We start from the raw sequence: 21,027 nt of genomic DNA on the forward strand, positions 1-21,027 counted from the left end.
TCAAGGTAGGCTACAGAAGGTGACTTTTTCAGCGGCTCGTCATAAACCTCCGCATGGGAACTGATCCCAAGATTGACCTGCTCGGTGCCATTCAGATGATTACCGGCGCTTGGAGCGACGTAAAACAGGCCACAGTAGCCAACTGTTTCTGCAAGGCAGGCCTTGAAATGGCTGGAGGTGAATGTCCTGAAGCCTTGGATGATGAATGGTTGGAGATGAATGTCCTGAAGCTTTGGATGATGACGATAAATGCTTGTAGGACGCATTTCGCAACTTGTCCCATTTTCCCGGAATCGTCTCTTCGGAACTTACCGTTGAGAACTTCATCAACGCTGACAGCGACGTTCAGGCTGTAGCTGACCTCGCTGATGAGGACGTTGTGGCCAGAATAGCTGGCACCCAAGAAGGAGACTCCAACGACGACGAGGAGAACTGTGTTCCAGAAGATGTGCCCGCACACAGCCGCTGAACTGGCATCAGCGTTCAACCTCATTCGGCCTTGTTGCGGTGAAATGGAAGGTACCAGGCTGTCGCACCTGGACAGTCTCGAAAAGATCAAGACTGGCGTTTTCAGTTTCATCACTCACAGCAAAAAGCAGTCGAAAATTGTAATTTTTTTTCCGTGAAATAAAGTGCTTTCACGTTGCGTGCCCGGACTTTGCGGTTCATGACTCTTGTGATCGGTAAGCCACAATTTTTCATGATCTCGAGTGCGGTTTAATCCTCTATCTGTATATCGAATTTTCGCTATATCAAATTTTTTTCCGATCCCCTTAGAATTCCATATATCCGGGTTTGACATGCTGAAGGCTCTGAAGTCGAGCGGCAAAGTCGTCATTAGCGGACAACGAGCGCAGTAACAAGTCTTCGCGTCTTCACAGAATGTTAAAAAGTGCTGCCTCGCAGGAAAAAAGAACACTACAGGGGAAGCGAAACTTCGGTTCTTTGACTACAAGCCATACCCATTAGTGTGCACGTAAGCGACACAGAATCGGTGTGTGAGGTCATCGTTAGCGGGCGAACAATGCACAATGGGCGCAGTAAGAAAGGAGTTAACTGAAGAATACACAAAACAGATTTTTTTTTTACATTGAGTTCTGTAGGAAACCGAATAAATTGTCTCATATTGTTCATTTTACTTGAGAATGCATCTTAACCGAGCTATACCCATGTCACACGGGCAAGTTTATTATCATTTTCAGTGAGTGCCTCACCTTTAATATCATTTTGTGCCACAAGGTAAACTTTAGTGACATTCACTGCAGAAAACACTCGGTGTGAAGTTAGTTTGGCAGACTCTCTATACTTTCCCACATTTCAAAAATAGAACACAGCGTTATAGAAAAAAACAGCATGTTGTAACATGCAGTAATTGTTTTACCCCCTTGTCACATCTAAACTTATTTTATGCCAGCCATGATGTATATATTGCAAAAATTAGAATAAATAAACTTGCTCTCTTCTGCAATGTTTGTCAAGGCAGCGATATGGCAACAGTAGAGTTAGGGTAGCAGTAGTTTTGGTAGTGTGTCCAGCCCAGGCAGTGTATCTAGGCAATGTATCTTCAAACAACCTTTAATTTCTTTTGAAGGTCGTCCGCTCTATCTGTGTCGTGGATGAACTGCCAGTGGTGACAGAGGCGATGCAGGAGGCATTCATCTCCAGTTATTGCTCGAGGTCCCTCTCTGTGTTTGCCTGCTCGCCGGTGGCAAACTGCAGCTCCTTGTCTTGAGAATGATGCTATGCTCAAATACATCTAAATGTGGTCACCGTATTTTTCCATTCTGATTCCCTAAGTTGCGCAGAAACATTGTAGACATGTTGCCATGAAGTTTCAGCTATCACTGTCTGGATTTGCTCCTGGCTTGACTGGTCTTGCAATGCCTTTTTCTAATTGCCAAAACTGCACCAAGCTCTTTGATATTCATTGAAAAGGGTTGCATAATTTAAAATCCCAGAAAACATTATAATAAAGCGTTGACGCTCAAAAACTAATATTTTATGTGCCTTACTCGAAAAGCCATCATCACCGCCATCACTTCCTATTGACACTTTATTTCACCTTGTAGCAGTGTGCATCGAATGGTTACATGCACTCACTAAAAAAAGTGTCACTGAACTTGCCTGTCTAACAGGGGTATTAGTCATAATGATATGGCACTAAGCTATAAAAAGTGGTGACTCTGCCACCATTAGAAACATTGACTATAAAACGTTTTGACAGCCTCATCATCTCCTTATTCATGTGTTGTGACAAGATTGGTCTGAAAGCAGAAGAGCCTTTGCATCTTAAGACCCAAAAGCTCCCATCTTGCGCACATAGGTTATGGAATCTGAAGTTCGAGTTTCTTGTACACAATAATTCCTGAAAACACCCTGTGATTTTGCTTCAAAATAAAGCCTGCAATTACGGAGCCTAATTTGAAGATAGAGAGAAAGGTTTATTTACAAAGAAATGCAGAGAGGTCGGCCCGACTGATGATACCCCAGCCGACTACTCTGCAGTGGGGAAGGTGGAGAGAGAAGAAAGAGAGGCATAATGGATGACAGGGGGGACTTGGAGAAGTTCAAATGTATATGGTATGCAGCACGTCACCGATTTGTTGGAATACAGCTGGAAGTCAAGACGCACGCTGCTTAAAATGTAAAGTCAATACCCTGACTGCACGTAGCAATTTCCAAGTGTTTGGCAGAGTCCCCACTGATGTGTCAGCTGATAAGCCTAAATGTAAACAGCATTATCTCTATGAAAGTACTGTAGCCAAATGTGTTCTTGCCCACTACTGTTTGCCATTATTTGAAGTGACTGTTTAATATGTTTTTAGGGAAACACAAACAAGGAAGCAGGCCTCTTCAGCCGTCTACATCTCTTGCAAGGCATTGTAGCCTTTCACCAGGAGCATTATGTCGAGGCAAGGCAGTACCTGCAGAAAGCGGCTGCTCTGATTTCCCAGCTCAAGCTAGACGATGCAAAATTGGCACAGGTATGTCGTATTTTGAAAATGACTTATGCCATCTGAAAACCTGGGGCTGTGAATGAATTGGCCATGAACTGCCAGTTGTCTATGCCGAGCTAACTGCTAGCTTCAGATAACAGACGCTAATTCTCCTGTTGTTCTGTGGAATTGTGACTAACTTGGCAGTCATGCTGTGGTATGATGATGATGAAAATTATTAATTTTAATGACGCAAAGGTAGCTTGGCCAAGGAACACCATAGCACAAGATATTTGTCTACTCATTGCCGGGTTAAAAGCCTCAAGTTACTTTTGTCTTTGTTAGTATATTTTTCGATGGATATTTAAATTGGTACATCATAGTGTTTAGTGAAAAAAAGTGGCATGCACCACGATTTTTTTTCTTGAGGAGGCAGTTAAAGCGGAGCCTGGTGCTGTGCTTGTTTGTTGTTAGTGTATCTGTTGTGAAAACATTGATTGCAGGTGATGTCGTTGGGCTTCTCTGCATCTTCCGCACGCTTGGCACTACGGGCAGTTGGAGGAGACGTTGACTTGGCTGTACAGCACATCATTGCGCAACAAGATGAAAAGAAAGCTCTACATGAGAAAGAACTCGAGGAGAGAAAGCAAAAGCTCCGAAAACGCAGTCTGGGCAAGACCTGCAATGGGGAGTGGGTCAGCTTAGAGAATTATGACGCATTAAAGGCAATGGGCTTCCCGCCGAGCAACGCACGCCGTGCCCTGCAGCAAGCCAACAATGACATTAATGGCGCCATTCAGGTGAGCTTCCTATGCAGTACAAAACTGGTGTATTCAGTGTTCCTGGACTTTGGAATTAATATTTACTGCAGTCTGCACGAAAGGATGAGACATTGAGAAACACAGGGTCGGTGCCCACTATACAGTAAAAGCTTGTTAATTAGAACTCCACGAGGATGCCGACACAGTTCGAATTAACCGAAGTTCGAACAGACGAAAGTTGACAGAATATGCAGGACACTGATTGGGAAGCAGTCAGGTAGTGAAATTACCGTATTTAATTGTTTCGAGATATTCCATCATCACCTGCTTTCTTTACCAGAAGACAGCGGCCAACACCTACTTTTCTAAAGCCCAAACGTATCGGAAGGCCTGTACTTCGCATTAAAACTGAAAAAGCGGGCAGCATTCAGCGCGTCTGAACTTGCATAACTGAGGGCCGCGCCGAACTCACAAAGGATGCGCAACCGCTTGTGGGCATGAGGTCGGAAGGCTGGAAGAGCGAGTGGCATGCAATCGTCTGTGGCTGCCGCTTTTTTTCAACCTCCAAGACTCAAAAATTAACACTTGAGAGTCACGGAAGTTGCGCAACCGTTTAGGTTTAAAAATGAAAGTCGATATGACAGCTGCACATATGTTGCCGATTTTCCAGCCTTCTGACCCAGGGTCACAAACTGCAAAACCAATGAGCATGCTTTTTAGGCGATATCTTGTTTCAGTAACGCGCTGGTGCCGACTTCATTCATGATTTCATTCTTCTCTTGAAGCGTTTTGACATGGTAATTACGGCAAATGGATGACATGTCTAAAATCGCTACACCATGGCACACCGCGTAAGTTGGCCGCTATGGCTGCAGCCAATCGCACGGAACGTGATGCAAAGGGCACTGGAAAACCGAGACAGAGATGCACAGTAAACATTAACGAGAACTTTAATTCGTTTGTTTCGTGCAAGTCGCAGTTTCCCACACGGTGGCCGCATGGTTTCGGATTCATAGTGCTGGAGACGCGACACGTCTCATTCCTGCCCTCTCCCATCTACCTGGTATCGTACATCGCCAATAACCTCACAAGCAATTTCTGCCCCCTCCACATCTTCTCCAAAGAGGCGGCGCAGCCTCGCGGGAGCGTGGCTTGGTTTGTCGGGTGTGCAGGTTGCTCAGGCGCGTCGGCACGTAGTTCAAATTGTCGGTGGCACAACCCATTCAGGTTCGAATTACCGAGGCATGTTTTACATAGACTCCTATGGAGCATGGACGGACCAAGTCTTACAGTTCGAATTATCCAAAAAATTGAATTCATGAGGTTCAAATTAATGAACTTTCACTGAATACAGGTTTTCTTTTCGTGTCTCATCTTTATGTACTGACTCCAACAAATATGCATTTGCTGCCAGTGTTTGATTCTTCTGCTGTATATTTATGTAGAGATTAATTTTGAGAAGTGGCATTTGACCAGGGGTTGTCCAAATTTTGTGTCAAGGGGCTGAGCTGCCGAGGTGTAGTGTAGCAGGCTTTTTTACAGTGTGGGTTGTAGGCATTGAGATAGAGCAGGCTGGTAGAGTGCATTTTTTCGCAGACGTTAAATCACCCCAAGTTATTTTGAACCAGAATTAAGGTGAAGACATGTACTTATAATGATGCGATTTCATGCTTGACTGGCTGCAGTAATGGTTTGGTTTGGCTGCGCTCGTGACCCACATTCATCAGCGAAAGGTGGCCCTCACTTGGCCTGTTTTTTTCCCTCATCACTGCATTTTCTTTACTTGTACAGTTGACGATCGATTTTTCGGGCACCTAAGTTTTTTTTACCCTTGATTATTCTGACTTTTCTACGGCACCACGGCATACCTTACACAGCCAATGTATTGTGTGGCTCAAAATTTCGGGCTCTCTATGGGGTGTTCGATTTTTCGGACTTTTCAAGCGTCAGCAGGGCAAACTGCGATATATTTCAAGCTGTGTTGCTGCCATCTTGTTTGTTTACTTTTTCCTCTCGTAGTCTCGACCACTGCGCCGGATTTGCGTGCCACTTCATCGACCTTAAGTGGTCGATCGCAGGCAGACGTCGCGAAAGAATTACAGATTTGAAAACAGATGCTTTCGAAGTATGTAATTAACAACCAAAAGATTTTCGAGGTGGTAACAGTCTACAGGGACTCGGCAGAAGAATGCAAGCCAAGGCAGCTGCCCAAAGCTCAAGGAGGCCTTCCTCGTGAGGTTCTGGTCTTTAGTGACCTCCTCAAACAAAAGGCGGAATCAATGGGCATTGAAGGTCAGCTTCAGCTAGCTTCGGAATTTAAAGAAATGTTTCGGTCTCAGTTTCCAAAGAATATGTGGCAAAAGCGCAGCTATTGACCTCGGCATCAATGCAGACTACAGCAACGGGAGGCTGCAGTTGCTCTTGCAGGAGTGCTTGCCGGATGACTTGCTCAACTGTGACGAAATGTGACTTTTTTTCAAGCTCATGACAGAGAAGCCGCTTGCTTTTGCTGGTGATCTTTGCTATAGCAGAAAGCAGCAAGGAATGAGTGACTGTTTTGGTCAGCAGCAGTATGTCGGGGACTAAAAAATTGCCGGTGCTCATTATAGGAAAGTCGAAAGCCCCGAGGTGCTTCAAAGGTGCCAAGTCCCTGCGTGTCTTGTATGAGGCTAACAAGAAGACATGGATGGCGCAGCAACTTTTTGAAAGCTGTGTGCGAAAGCTAGATCGCAAATTCAATCTACAAGGCCACGAGGTTTTTCTGATCGTTGATAACTACGCTGCTCATGAGAGCATTAACAACCTGAAGTCTTGCCACTTGCCACCAACACGTGTCCTACAGATGTAGACTAAGTCGTGATCCGTGTCCTCAAGGCTAATTATAGGTCGCGGTTGCTTTCGCCTGTGTTGGTGTGCCTAGACAGTGGAAAAGTCTTCGCTCATGCTTGCCAATGTTAGGAAGTCAGTGACACCCGCAACACTTCACAACAGCTTCCACCACGCAGGACTTGTGCTGAGTGATGAGTCTGCCACCGTGCATGAGGATAGCATGACCGATCAGCTGTCGGGCAACAAGCACCTCATTGAAAACCTGTGCACTGCAGGAATCGAAATTCCTTCTGCCGTCTCGTTTTAGCGGTTTAAGGACATGAATAGGAAGTAGAGAAGACTAAGATATCATTCGCCAAGTGCTTGCCAAATCTGACAACACCAAGAGTGATGATGACGCCTCGCCTGTAGCAGTGTAGCCGACGCAGACAGTTGCGACTCTTTGATCGGCCTATGGTGACACAATGACTTTCACCGAAATTCTAGCAGACCTGTTAGCTCAAAAGCGAAGCATGGTGCAGAAGAGTATAGATCAATTTTTACGGCCTTAGGCTCTCATTTGACTGCAATTGTTTTTTTGGGGGGCACATTTGTTATTTTGGTCTGCCTGATTTTTCAGACATTTTCACAGTCCCTTGAGAGTCCGAAAAATCGGTTGTTGACTGTAGTGATAACTCTACTTTTTAAAAGACTGTGTAGCCATAAATTGAAAATTTTTTCAGCCATTTTTTATTTATTAACCATTGTTTTTTAAAATATTGAGACAATCTTTGCACAGGAGTCTGCTGGTTTCCCCACTCGGTACAGGTGTCCTCTTCTAGGGTTGCTTTGGTTACCCGGGGGGAATAGACGATATGCGAAACTGCTTGGTGGTCTGGCAACACAGCGCCCACAGCTTCCGGTTTCCATCTTGGTTCGGTCGAGCTCGTCGAGCTATTGTGTCGTTTACTATGCGTACTTTCTGATACCAATATAGCTATCATGAATCTCATGAGTGGAATTTCAAAAGCCAATGCCTCAGTTGCTGTGCTGCTTGCTCTGCTCACCTTTTAACAAATGTAGGTCCTTTTACAGAGCGCCAGCATGCTCCTAGCACGTCCTCAGCTTCGCTTGAAATTTGGCACTGATGATGGCAAGAATCAGCATAGGAAAGTCGGTTGGAAACTCGAACTCTGCGCCGTTGTCGTTTTAATATGTGCATTTAAGTACCCGTTCAAGTGTCGCACATCGCTATTTTATTTTCAAGTGGAGGCAAATTCATCCGGTGGAGTAGCGAGCAGTTGTTTTGCGCTGAGTACGCAAGTGCATTGACCAACTTCTGTGGCACTGCGAACTATCGTGCGCACTGACGCTAGCAGCTGCGTGCACTGTGATACAATCACACAAGACCCTCGGCCAGCTGCGCACTGCCATTCCCTTAACTGCAATGTGTAATGCATATCTAAGATTTTCAACGTCACCGTTTCAAAGCCATTGCTAGCGTTGATTCAACCAGGTGTACACATCATTGAAACTGCGTCATGGAGTGAATATTGCGCTGTTAGCAGTCCATATTAACAAGCGGATATCCTGAAAAAATAACAAATTCGCATTTCAGTTTTTATACATAGTGTGTATCACATCACAGACGTATTAACACACATAACATGCGTGATTGATCGCGCGACATTAAAGGAAAACAGCACTTCGGACCTTGCAACAGCTCCACGGCTGAGAGAGCTTTCTAGCCCTTCTAAAAGCAGTTGTAGTCGAGAAAACTCAAGTGAACACTTATAAAACTAAACAGTAATCAGCGTATGGTTCTTTGAGTGCACTTAGTTCGCCACGGCACAAGCGGTCGAGGTTCGTAGATGGAGTGCGCTTAGTGCTTATGGCCACTATTTGTCGGAAAATTAATGAACGCGCTTCTTCGCGACTGGACTTCATGATTTAAAAAACATTGCCTTTTTTATAACGTTGTTGAAGTATGCGTCAATATGTTCACGTCCGACCAACTGTGCGCTATCAGAGAGTTAGTAAATGCACAAAATCGACTTCTAATTTTGATCAGAGAGAACAAAAACTCTGATCCGTAACTTAGTTTGGACGCAAATCACCTGTAAAGCTTTGTGAAAAATCGGCGCAGAAAGCGAAAGGTGTGCACTGGTCAGCGTGCTTACACGATGCCTCGCATGATATTTGGTGTTATTAAAACGTTGGCACAGAGTTAAAAAAAATTAAAAAGCGAGGTGCTGAAACCTACCTGGTTCTCGCGTGTATCGTACTGTCCTTGCAGAGCGTACAACGTAGCGCAACAGTCCATCGGCATTTCACATTTCAAATGAAGCGCAGCCGTTTTAACCCAACGCTAGGCAGCAGTTTTGTTTTCTCTACCGAACCAACATGGTGGGCCTAGTTCTCGGAGCGCGAAGATCTATGGCGCTGTGCATTTCGCATATTGTTTGTTTCTTGGAAAAGGGGTCGCCTGTTCTACGATTAAACCGAACGCTCCTGATGCCACTGTACCCATGGCTATAGTGGGTGCAGAGCTATGTGGTGATGTGGCGGCTGACACTTGCCAGTTTTAGCTTAAAGATGGCAAGGAGTATTCCACTTTCACTTTCAAGCTGGTATGAAAAATTGACACAGTTGTTTCACTGGAGACACACTCTGATGGCCACACTTGCTGAGGAACTTTTGCGACATGTGCTATATTTAAAGGCAGCAGCCAATCAAGTGGGGCCAATTACATGGTGATGGCCCATCTTGACAAAGGTACTGACAGATGTCTTCGATAACATGCTTAAAATTTATTTTTTTTTAAGCTTTTTGCCATGTACAGTGAACTAATGGTACCTCTATGCCCACTCAGTCTGGCATAATTTGCAGCCTACGAAGTTAGGGCATTAGAACAAACTTTGCTTATGCTACAAAGGAATTGTCGCACCTAGTCAAAACAATATTAAATATGTGAACGTACAAGATCATTTCGCTTTTCATGATAGCAGTGGCTTTCTTTCTGCATACTTGGTTAGCAATCACCTATTCCTTGCAGGAAAAAGATGAACATTGAGTTAACAGTGCACCAGAAAGGCTGTCTGCTCTTTCACTTTATTTTGGCCCTAGTGATGATTGTGCTGAAATATCAAGCGCACCAATAAAACACTGCACTGACAAAAAATAAACAGCCATTTCATGCTCAAAATGCTCATTGTCACAGCGAAATAGTGGTTATGGCGCTCGGCTGCTAACCTGAAAGAAGCGGGTTCTGTCCCGGCCGCGGCAGCGGTCGAATTTCGATGGAGGCGAAATTCTAGACGGCTGAGTACTGTGCGATGTCAGTGCATGTTAAAGAACCTCAGGTGGTCTAAATTTCCGGAGCCCTTCACTACGGCGTCCCTCACAGCCTGAGTCGCTTTGGGACGTTAAACCCCTATAAACCATAAACCAAAAAGGGATAATAGTACAAAGAAGATATCAATTCTCATATTTTCAAGTAATTCTGAAACTCTACACATACAATGCAGGTTATTCCCAAGAAATGTTCCTTTTTCTGTTAGAAACAAAAGAAATTTCTAATCACACTTAGCATAACTCTGTCATAATATAACTCCCCCCCCCCCTCCCCCCAACTTTTCTGAATACCCAAGTAGCCTGTCTACCAAAGATATTTACTTAACATTAATTAAATAAATAGGCTTGTAGAAATTATGCTCAGGTGACTTATTGTCTGGCAAAAACAGCAATCGTAGCAGTACACATATTAAAAAATGTATTCTTGAGAAAAAATGATACATTTAGAAGAAGACCTTCAGGGGGGGAAATATCATGCAGAGAGGATGCTCCCGCAACACAGGAAGATTAATTGTTAAACAGCGCAGGAGGACGTGACATGCGAAAGAAAGACGCACAACACAGGCACTGACTCGCAGCTGATTTTTATTCAGAGAAACTGTCCTTATAACTTTTCCTTTTCTGAAAAAACAAACAAAAACAAACAAACGTAAAAGCAAAAAAAAAACACTACTACTCATCATACAAGCCAGGGAAAAAACACATCCCTGTGGTGCAGCCACACATGAAGTTAGTGAGAATGTTAGATGACGGTAGTTAGAAAGAAAGATGATTGTTTGGAAGTTAGATGAAAGTTAAATTTCACATGCAGTTGCACCACGGCAATGTAGTGTGTTTTTGACCATTGTGTATGATGAGTAGTATCACTTTTCCTTGCTTTTTTTTTCTTTTTACATTTGATGTTTGCTGCGCTTTTTCTGGAAAGGAAACTTTATAAGGACAGTTGCTCCAAACAAAAATCAGTGGCGCGGCAGCGCCTGTGTTACGTGTCTTTCTTTCATGTGTTCTATCTTTCCACATTCTTCAACAATGAATCATTACGAACTTGCCCAAATCGCAGCTTTAAGTATCATCGAAAGATTGCCCAAATCAAAATATCACAACTAAAGCCAGCCAAAATACAAAATAATGTTACTTTCTTCTATGAACATGGCCTAATGAGAAAATTATTATCTTAGCTCAATCGAATAACTACTAAGATCGCTTATATATATCTGCAAATAGTATGAATATTGTGTCAAACACTAGCTTGTTGAGCAGACTAAGACTAAGCAGTCAGGATAGCCATGGTAAAATATGACAAGGCTAAAGCTCCTCTAACAAAGTTTTGCCTCACAGGAGCTACTAAAGTGGACTAAATTTACTTGAAGGCATCACTCTCTCAGCCCAGAGAAGTGCATTTAAGTTGTCAATCATGAAGCACACTAGTGAGGATCACTACCAATGGAAACTTAACAGATGCAGTATTGAGAGGCAGAGTAGCGTAAAGGTAGGTGTTTAATGTCCAACTCGAAATCTGATAACCTGCTGCCACTCAGCAGAAGGACCAGTATCATCATGTGAACACTGCTTCAGAGCGCACATTTTAAGTCACGTCTACCTTCTTTGCCAATCCCAAGTGCTAGGTGCAGGGTGTGCAACCTTTTGGGTTGAAAAAAGTCTTGAGGCCGTTGAGCATACAGATTTCCCTTGTGTGGCAGCATACCTGAAGGTCACTGCCAAGTGTTTTATAAGGTCATCTTACTCACAGGGTCAAAGAGAATTAACTGATGTCTGTAGTAAAGCAGCAGCACAGAAAAACAGCCCCAAAAACTAGCTACCATCAAATTTATCCACCTGAGCGACAGCAACACGTACAATCTGCTTCACCCTGGTGTACAACATTCAAGCAGCACATTGCCCTGCAAACAAAGGGAACCCTCACTCCAGCTGCTAGATTCTAGAGGAAATGATTGCACAGAACTAAACCAGTATATACGAAGAAAGCAAGTCGTAATGATCCCTTAACTAGAAGGCTACTGTCTAATTTCAGTTTTTAGCAATTGGTGTGCAGTGCTTGACAGCTCTATACACAAAGGGTGCCGCAGACTGTACAGTGTGCTGGTGAAGAAGCTTAACAGACTTGCAGGAACATTGACACCTTCTAATGTGCATTCTTACAGAGATGGAAGGCCATGATAATAACAATGTTTTTTCTGTATTTTTCCTGGCACAATTAGTAAAGACGCTGCTTGAGTACATATTGATACAGCTAACTTACAAGGCCTGTAGACACCAAAATTTTGCTTGTGTGTTTCCTTCTTTGAAATGATGCGTTAGACATCAGTATGCAGGGACCACTCTCTGGTATTCCTGTGTTACCGCTAAATTATTTATAATTGAATTTCTTCTTGACGCTGTTTCAGTTTCAACAACTGAGCAAGAGCTGTGACATGAAAGGTTGGTCTAGGTCACCTGACGCATGAAAAAACTGCAATACAATCACTACAATCCAATCCAACACAATAAAATCACTGCAATACGGCCTTGAGGCAGGAATTTACCTCCTAATGTGATCCCCTTTTCTCTGCTCCCATGCTCCTGTGAACTTTATAAAGATTACTCAACAATCTGTTGTAAAGTTTTAATTCGCTACAATGCTTTAGCCAGCTCGCTTCAAGAGCCGAAATGATAACAAACTAACCAGCAATTTATATTGAATATTGCAGTTTTTTTTATGCCTCATATGACCTAAAGTCACCTTTGCCCTGACAGCCATCGTTGCATTGATGAAAGCAAAACAGTATGAGAGAAAGACATTTTTAGTTACTAATTATTTGGTGGCCATAGGCAAAAAAGCACCGTGGTGACCCATGTATTCTAATATTTAGAGCATAATTATAGAGAAGGAAACATGCAACTAAAGTTAGGTGTCTGTACTCCTTTAAACTCAGTCACTGTATGATATTAGTCCATTTGGATTCCTGAAAACAAATATGTGCTCTCTAGATATCCGCTCATGAAAAAAAGGCTCTGGTTCTGGAGATTTATGGACACTGAGGTATGACGCAGGCTGCACGGCCTAGCCTTTCATTGACCTAGATAGGCAACATGCAAATGACTTTGTTGCGATTAGTGCACTAATGAGTCGAGTACCTTGGTCATTACTGAAAACAGAATCACAGGTTTTAGTGGCAGCCATTATCACAGCTCTAAAGTTGAATGGCTTTCGGACTAGGGTAAAAAAAACACCAAAACAAGCTACTTTAAGGCGATGAAGAATCTCAACACTTCAGTTCTACGTCAAAGCTTCATTTCCATATTGCATGAGCCTTGTCCCGTGTGCTCAGCTGCTACTTGATAAAGTTAAATAATTTTTTGTTTAAGAGAACGAGGCCACGAACACTTTGTTGCGGCCACAGATGCTCACCAGAGTAATTAAAAATACTTGTGTGAGACAGCACTATATTGCTGCTTACACGACGGTAATCCTGTGCAAGCAGCACACTCGAAGTCACATTAACACTGGTTGCACTGCAAGCACCAGGAATAAGCAAGCTCACTTACTGTGAAGATAACCATTAGACTAGACACCCTGCAGGTGCTGTTGGTGAGCAGTGATCTGAGTGGACTTTAGTAAAAGGAAGTAAAAAACAAGGAGACCGGAACAGTGATCTGGGTGGACCAGTAGTAAAAAAATGAAAAAAATAAAGCAGACCGGAATTATTAAACCATGCTAAGTATGCACGGCCCATTGTACTGCATCACAGTGGAATGGAAGCTACAAGTGCAAGGCAATGGCGTCCTCAGTTGTGAGGTTGGCTCGTAAGCATGCGAGGACAACACACTTGTGGAACATGTTGCCTCGTGCTCATAGCTTTCACTCCACTGCTATTTACTTGTGAGATGGAGTACAGTAATGTCAGAAAGAATGTCGAGCAGCGAGTTCTAATGTTGAGTCGGCTGTTTCCTCCTAGAATTTCCAGTATTCAGTAATAAGCATGCTATTAGTGTCTGCGCAGTTTTATTAATCTCAAAGTATTTTCAAAGTACTGTTCATTTTGATGCAGCAGATAAGTCTGGAACCATCTGCAGTACAGAGCTCTGAGGACAGAGTGCTCCGTTGTGGTCCTTTTTTTTTTTAATGAAAAAATCTCTTCAAACAAGTTCCTCGCTCCTCCTGAAAATGTTGTCTTAAGCCCTACAAAGCAAGATTTTTAAAAGACAAGCATGTGCAGTCATGTTCTGCACTGAATTTTAGTTCAGTAGTAGTTTTAACCCCCTAACGGAGCTTCTTTTTTTTTCGGAAATTGAACCAAACTGCCTATTTTTTATTTCAGGAAATGGTAATATGGCTTATCTGAAGCAAAAAAAAGCCATATTTTTTTTTTTTTGCCATACAACAATCTTTTTTCTGGTTGGCAGAACTAAAATCTGTCAGTAAAACTAAAGAACTGTGCTGGACGAACCCTACACACTTTAAGGGGGGACGCGGCTTCCAGAAAAAGTTTTTATATTTCTCTTTGTATCTACGTTATTTTTTATTATATTAAAGTCTTTGACTACTCGCACAAAGTTTCACCTCTGAATTTTGTGAAAAGGCTGCAGCGTTAACAAAATGTGGCAGAAGGCTGGTTCAACATTCACTGCATTCCTACTGGCATGCTACAGGTCAAGACTATTTTAAAGGAATATTTTTTTCGCAAAGCACAAATTTTAGTTTTGAATTTTTGTGGTGCAGAGTCCGTTGACATATCTAGGGTGAGAAGATTTCATACAAGAAATTTAAAATTCACAAATTCGAAAAGAATGCAGTGACCTGCACTGTGGTCCTAAGACTGCAACAAAACTTGAGTCAAATAAACAAAACAGTCGTGAAGAAATTTGCTTTGCAAGGTGAGCATCTAGGCAGAAAACCGTAACGGAGAAAAACGTCCATTCTTCGTGCGCTTCTCTGCAATGCTGAGCTGCCAAGGTCTATGGAACAATTTTCTTTAGAGTACTTCCCGATCAATTTCAGCAGTGAAACTTCAGGACAGCATAAAAAACGAGGCACATAAGCAGACACAGCAATTTTCAAAACATCAAATTTTTGGCCACTTTTTGGGATTTCAAAGCCGCATCCCCCCTTGAATTGGATACAGAGTGCTATAACAGGCATGACGAGGTGGATTCATCATAAGCCTAAAATGACCATAGGCTTGTGACGGCCGTGGCTCATCAAAGTTTGCTAGGGGGTTAAAGCACACAATAACTAGAGGGTGTAAAATCGGTTCTTTCAGTAAAGCCTTTTGTACTGTTTATCAGGTAGCCCTCTGCAATTCAGTGCTGTTTTGGATCAATTTCTTTTAAGTTTTGTATCTTTGTGCATCTGTTACCTTTCTTGTAGCCACGCTTCGTCTGACAAGATTGGCATTCAACCACATTTTTAGTATTGTGCAGTATCCCCTGAGCTTTGCACATTGCGCAGAACTGTTTGCATTTGCTTTTCAGTTGTGCACATTGCACTCTGCATGGCAGTGCATATCCATATGCATAAATACCGGAAGCATAAGCAGGTGATTATCAAGGAACACGGTGCTAAAGGAATGGTACAGAAGAGAACAGACGTACACAAATGCTGACTAGCAACTGAATGCATTTATTGCGTGAGTGCATTAAATACACATGAAAAAGGTTTGCGCATTACCTGGAAAAAACATCACCAAAAGCAAAGTCACTAGAGCTTGTCAGTCAGGAATTAAGATACGCCAGCTCTTGGCGGAAGAGGGATACTGAAGGTTTGCTGACACATGATGCCCCCTTGCGCGCAATAGCAGAGGCTTCAAAGATTTCCCTTGCCCGTGGATCGATCAAAAAGTGGTAAACACCCTTAGCAGATTTTGTAGTGAAGTGCCAGGTTGCTGTTGGGGGTGGTGGCACATACCTGGCAGTCCACTACGAAAGCTGTAAAGGGTGTTTATGTCATCAGATCGCTGAAGAGCCATAGAATTTTATGTGGCCTTGTACTTTGGTTTTGGAAGCCCCATGAAAGAAATCTGCTCTACTCTCAGAAAGTGAGAGCTTGCTGTTTCTATGCAGAACAGTAAAGTATTATTCAGGGGGAACTGTGCTGGGTACTTTATTAATTACAACTTTCCCTGGAGGCTTCAAGAGCTCTTTATTCAATACATGCTTGCATTGTTACTGTCATGCCGTCCATATGTAGATGACTTTACTGGATTTCTTCATTGTTGTTCCTGGCATAACACAAATCACAATTGATGGAGCTGAATATTATGCTGTGGAGCTTTCATTTTTTTTTTGCTGTAGCTTATTTCATGTATGTGCATTTTTCATGGCTATTCAAGATGTGTCTTGCTGTAAATGCAAACTGGCCTGCATTTGGCCCACCAGTGATTTTTAAGAATCGTAGCATTTTGTCAAGCTTTGAGATATCTTCATGCTGCAGTTAAGTATTGTGTGTCCTTGCAGAAATGCAACTTCTACAACTACTCTTGTCCATGCACACACAAAAATTGAAAGTGGACATTCCTAAAAATTTTTTCTTACCATTCTATTCATGCTTCTGGAACTTGTGTTTTCTGTAGTTACTGATAATTTAGGAGTCATCAAACTTGTCATGGAACCATTTGTTAACAACCTGACATCTTTAAGTGAAGTTTGTCAAACCCATTTATGTATTGAGTGGAATCTCAAGTATGAGAAAGTTGATGTATCTGAAGCATCAGTTGTAGAATACAACACTGTCACAGTGATTTTCATTCTTCTCTTCACATTGTTAGTATTTTTCTCTGGGAACTCATGGCCCCAGTTTTGGTACAGGCAATAAGTGCCTGCAAGGGCATGCCGTAAAGAAACAACATAGATTAACTTCATCCTTGTCTTTTTGAGGTTATATTTATAAAGTTGCTCAAATGAAAACTCTTGGAATGCTTTATCAAGGGCAGGCAGTGCTTTCTTTTCTTGTGCAAACTTACTGGCTATGCAATTTTTGAGTGTTAAGGCCACCTTTAACACAATCGGAAAGCTTCAGCAATTTTGCTTTCACATAAATTAAACGAGAAGCTTTTATGTTCAGTGAAAAAAAAAAACACTGAGCACTCTGAGCCCTTTTTTCATGTGGGGACATTGGTGCGCACTGTTGGCTCCTCTTCCTTGAAGAGTAACTCGTGGTGTATAGTGTTCAGTCACATTTGGTGCCTTGTGCATGCCATAATTGCATACATAAAGAAAACCTCATTGCGATGATCTTACACATGTGACAACTGCGGAGGTAATGTGGTAGTCTTGTGACCAGTGGTATTGAGCAACATTTAGAAGTGATTCCGTCAACGCAATGCAAGTGTTCAAGTGTTTTGGTTGTGTTTGCATGTGCTCAGTACGGTGTGACACATCTTAAGTTTTGTGCCATCAAAGCAAATGTGATAACACCCCCGTGAAACCATATGAACAATATGGTTAGTTTTTCCTATGTGAATTGGCACTCAATAGAATTTCGTGGATGCCACCTGTAGAGAGTGGATTCTGATTAAGCGACAGAGTCGGCAGTAGATTTTCACTGCTGCATGCTGAACAGCATTTTGTAAACACCAAAAGCTTGCCTTCAACATTGATGACTGGGGTTTTGCATTTGCCGCATTATGGTTGGTGTAGTGATCAAACTAACCTTGCACTTGCTGGCCTGTTTGTTGTGCCAGTGGTCGCAACCATGGTTGACAGCTTGTATAAGGGAGAAAAAAAAAATTATTTTCTGCAACACAGGTTGACAGCTGTGCTGCACAGTTGTTGAAAAAGGTGCATAGCAGTGTGCAGCAAAAGGTGTTGTGGCTTTGTCATGCATGGAATCTTGCATGTATCATTGCTTCACCTATGTGCATTTTTTACATTGCCATTAAAATAATTTATGCATAATACACTTGTCCAAATGTTGATTATGTTTGTTTTGTATGTGGCTATTACAGGAGAGCTGTCACATTGACTAGGGGTCCTCACTCGAAGCTTTTTAATGTGCCTTTGCGAGCTTCAAATCCACACCGAGGTTAGTCAGAGCTTGCATTGAACTGAATGGAAATGATTGAGATGAATCTTGTGGGTGCTAATCAGTATTTTGGTACACATTTTATTTTGTTCCATGCCTCCTGAATGAACAACGGTAATGTGTCTCATTATCTTTTCAGACCAGCACCAGACACACTCAGTGGTGTACGCTGCTTGCATATTGCACTGCATGCAAGGATATATATGCATCTCAGCATTTGCGAGATATGCAACTGCACTTTGTGCTTTGTGTGCTAGAGCAGTGCATAATGTTAAAAAGGCAGGTCTAAGCAGTGCTTGTATGCAAGATAGCGTGAAGGCCAAGTGCACTGGTACTGTCATCGCCATACATAGAATAGTCAATATATACATGTGCATCACTTGCTGTCGGGAGCTAAACATGCTATACAGTCAAACCTCGATATAACGAACATGGATATATCAAATTGCTCACTATATCAAACTCTTGGAATCTGACAAATACACGTAAATTTTACCGTGTATGCCGAACAATCCATTCTACATCAAACTCCCCAGCACCTTGCTGTGTTGCTTCTGATAGTGCAGCAAGCGTCTGCACCTCGCACCTGCCGACAGCGCCACGGAAGCAGTGGCAGGTGCAGCTATAGCGTTGAAATGGCCTGTGTTGCAGCTGTGGTATCCGTCACAGAAAACAGCAGTACAATCCTGATGTATTAGCTTCTGGTCTGGCATGTGCATTTTCTACGAGACACTGTTCTCAAGTGAAATAGCTGCTCTAGCTGGCAGTTAGTCTGCCGCCACATGTGCTGGCGACTATTTGCAGCGATGCCAGCTGTAGTATGGCACTCGCAGTAACCCAAAGTAATCTCCAATTGCTGCCTTCGGAAATGTTAATGAGGTTAATGTGAAATCATTACTTGGCTACGTTCGCGGTTTCTTGTCCGCAGAAAGTGGACGCAAAACGTGTCGGCAGCCCTTGCGTCGTTCGAGGACGAGGAGTAAAAGAATGATTGTATGTTATAGAGGATGATAAAAGGTCGATGCGCATCAAATTTGGTTGATGTGGAGTAATTATTTAAAGGCCTCAGAAAGGGGTGTTTCAGCTTGGCTTTAAATGGTTGCACTATGTAGAGTGCAGGCCACCGAGCATCCATGCCGCGTACGAGACGTCACGTGCTACCACAGCCGCAGCCACACCGTGCGCGCCGCAGCCGGCGGAGGTAGGAGAGGGGCCGAGTGTGTGGGGCCGACGGAGTGGCGCCGCCGTTTTGGCGCGCGAGAGAGCGAAAGGCGCGAAGACGCGGAAGTTCAAATTTTGTCTGCATATAACACAGCTTCCACAGGACGCATTAAAAAAAAACTCTGCTGGGGGGTAATGTGCGGGGCACTTTCCTTGCCGTGCACTGCAGAACTACAGATGTCCGTGGTGGCGAGCAGCGCGCGCAAGGTATCTGCGCAGCCCGCGTCCACGGTCACCACGCTGCGCCGCGTGTTGACGCGGACTGCCAGAACTCCCGGCCGCGGGCCGAGCTCCTCCTCGCACTGCGAGTTTTTAGAGTTGAACCAACGAGCAGAGCGCGTCCTTGGTGTCATCTGTTTTGGTTTAGTTGCGTCCTTGTAGTTGCAAAGAAGACACAGCTCCCCCGTTAAGCGCTCCGCGAGCTTCCCCCGTTCCGTTCGCCGCGTTCGGGTGCCGTTTAGGGCCTTGCCGTGCAGGGGTCTTTGGCCCGCGTTCCGCGATAAGCGTTTGTGCCGCTGGGTGTTTTTGTGTACACTAGTTTGAGAAAGTGTATGTGTTTGCTGTTGGCATGTCTTGTAAGGATGGGCTCCGGTTGGTTCCGATAACGGCTTTCTTGATTGTTCGAAAGAAGGGTCGCCAGAATGCTGGTGAAGCGTATTTAAGAGCGGGTTTTTCAACCCGACAAGGGGTCTCGAGAGAGAAACGGCTGCCTTCCGGCTGCTGCTCGGGACCTCCGCTCCGAAGATGTTGCGCGCCCCGGAGTATGGCTGACTGTTTTTCTATGTGACCTCATATATTTTATCTCAGTTTGTAAGTTTGGCTAATGATTCGGATCTATCCTTAATAAATCAAGTTTATCAACACATCTCGACACCTGCTGGTCCCCTCCTTCAATGCGGCGGAGCTCTCGTCCGGGCACGGAAGCACGCTTCGTTACACCGGTGCCCCGCTGCCGGACGGTGTTGTTTTGAGGAGAAGAAATGCACATAACTGGCGCACTGGGTCAGTGGACACCTCAATCGCGCTTTGAGGTGCGTGGATGTGACTATTTCCTGCCACATGATGACATTCTAAAAGTGGTCATCGAAGGTATCAATGGGTACGGCACCACGTTCGTTTCCAGAATGCATGTGGCATTAATGTGAACACCTTCCTGGACCTTCGTAAATGTGACCTGCGGTCGTCCTTGGTCGCCTTCGAAAATGGCATTTACACCCAGAAAAAAGAAGTCTGCATTGGTTCCTGCTTAGCCCCCGTGTTCAGCGACCTCGCTTTGGCGTACCACGACAGGAACCTAGAAAGACAGCTTAGCACTAAGGACCACACAGATCTTCCAGTATGTTGACGATTACCTCATCCTGTTCGACTGTCAGCCAGGGGGCCATACCATTGACCATGTGAACCTCATCTCAGACTATTTTGAAGCAACCATCTCTGGCTTGACCTTGACAAGGGAACTTCCCGCAGACAACTTGAATAAAGATGTAGCGCAGAAGAGACGAGCACGGGAGAGAGACACGACAAACACGAACGCTATTAACAACGATTTATTTTCCGTAACAGACATCAATATATAGGCGTGCACATCGCATGCGCACATGACATAGGGCGCTGTCTCAACAACCGTTTAAGGGAGCATGCTCAAAACTTAATACAAGATAAGCTCGCGAATTTAGTTCAGCATGTTCTGACATACAAGTGCGAGCCCCGCTTTAACGAAGCAAAGATTCTGGGCAGGAGCGCTAGCACAAAAACCAGAGTTTTGCTGGATGCTTTCTACATTAATAAAAAATCGAGTGATTGCATTAGCACACGTCAATAAGTTTGTTCTCCGGGCGCGCTTTTCTGGAAAGTTTTCTGTAAGAATAACACCGCCTCTTTCGTGCGTGCCTCTTTAGGCTTTTTCTGTAGGTTCATCTTCAATGCC

Source organism: Amblyomma americanum, chromosome 1, assembly GCF_052857255.1.
Source record: "Amblyomma americanum isolate KBUSLIRL-KWMA chromosome 1, ASM5285725v1, whole genome shotgun sequence".
Taxonomy (NCBI): Eukaryota; Metazoa; Arthropoda; class Arachnida; order Ixodida; family Ixodidae; genus Amblyomma; species Amblyomma americanum.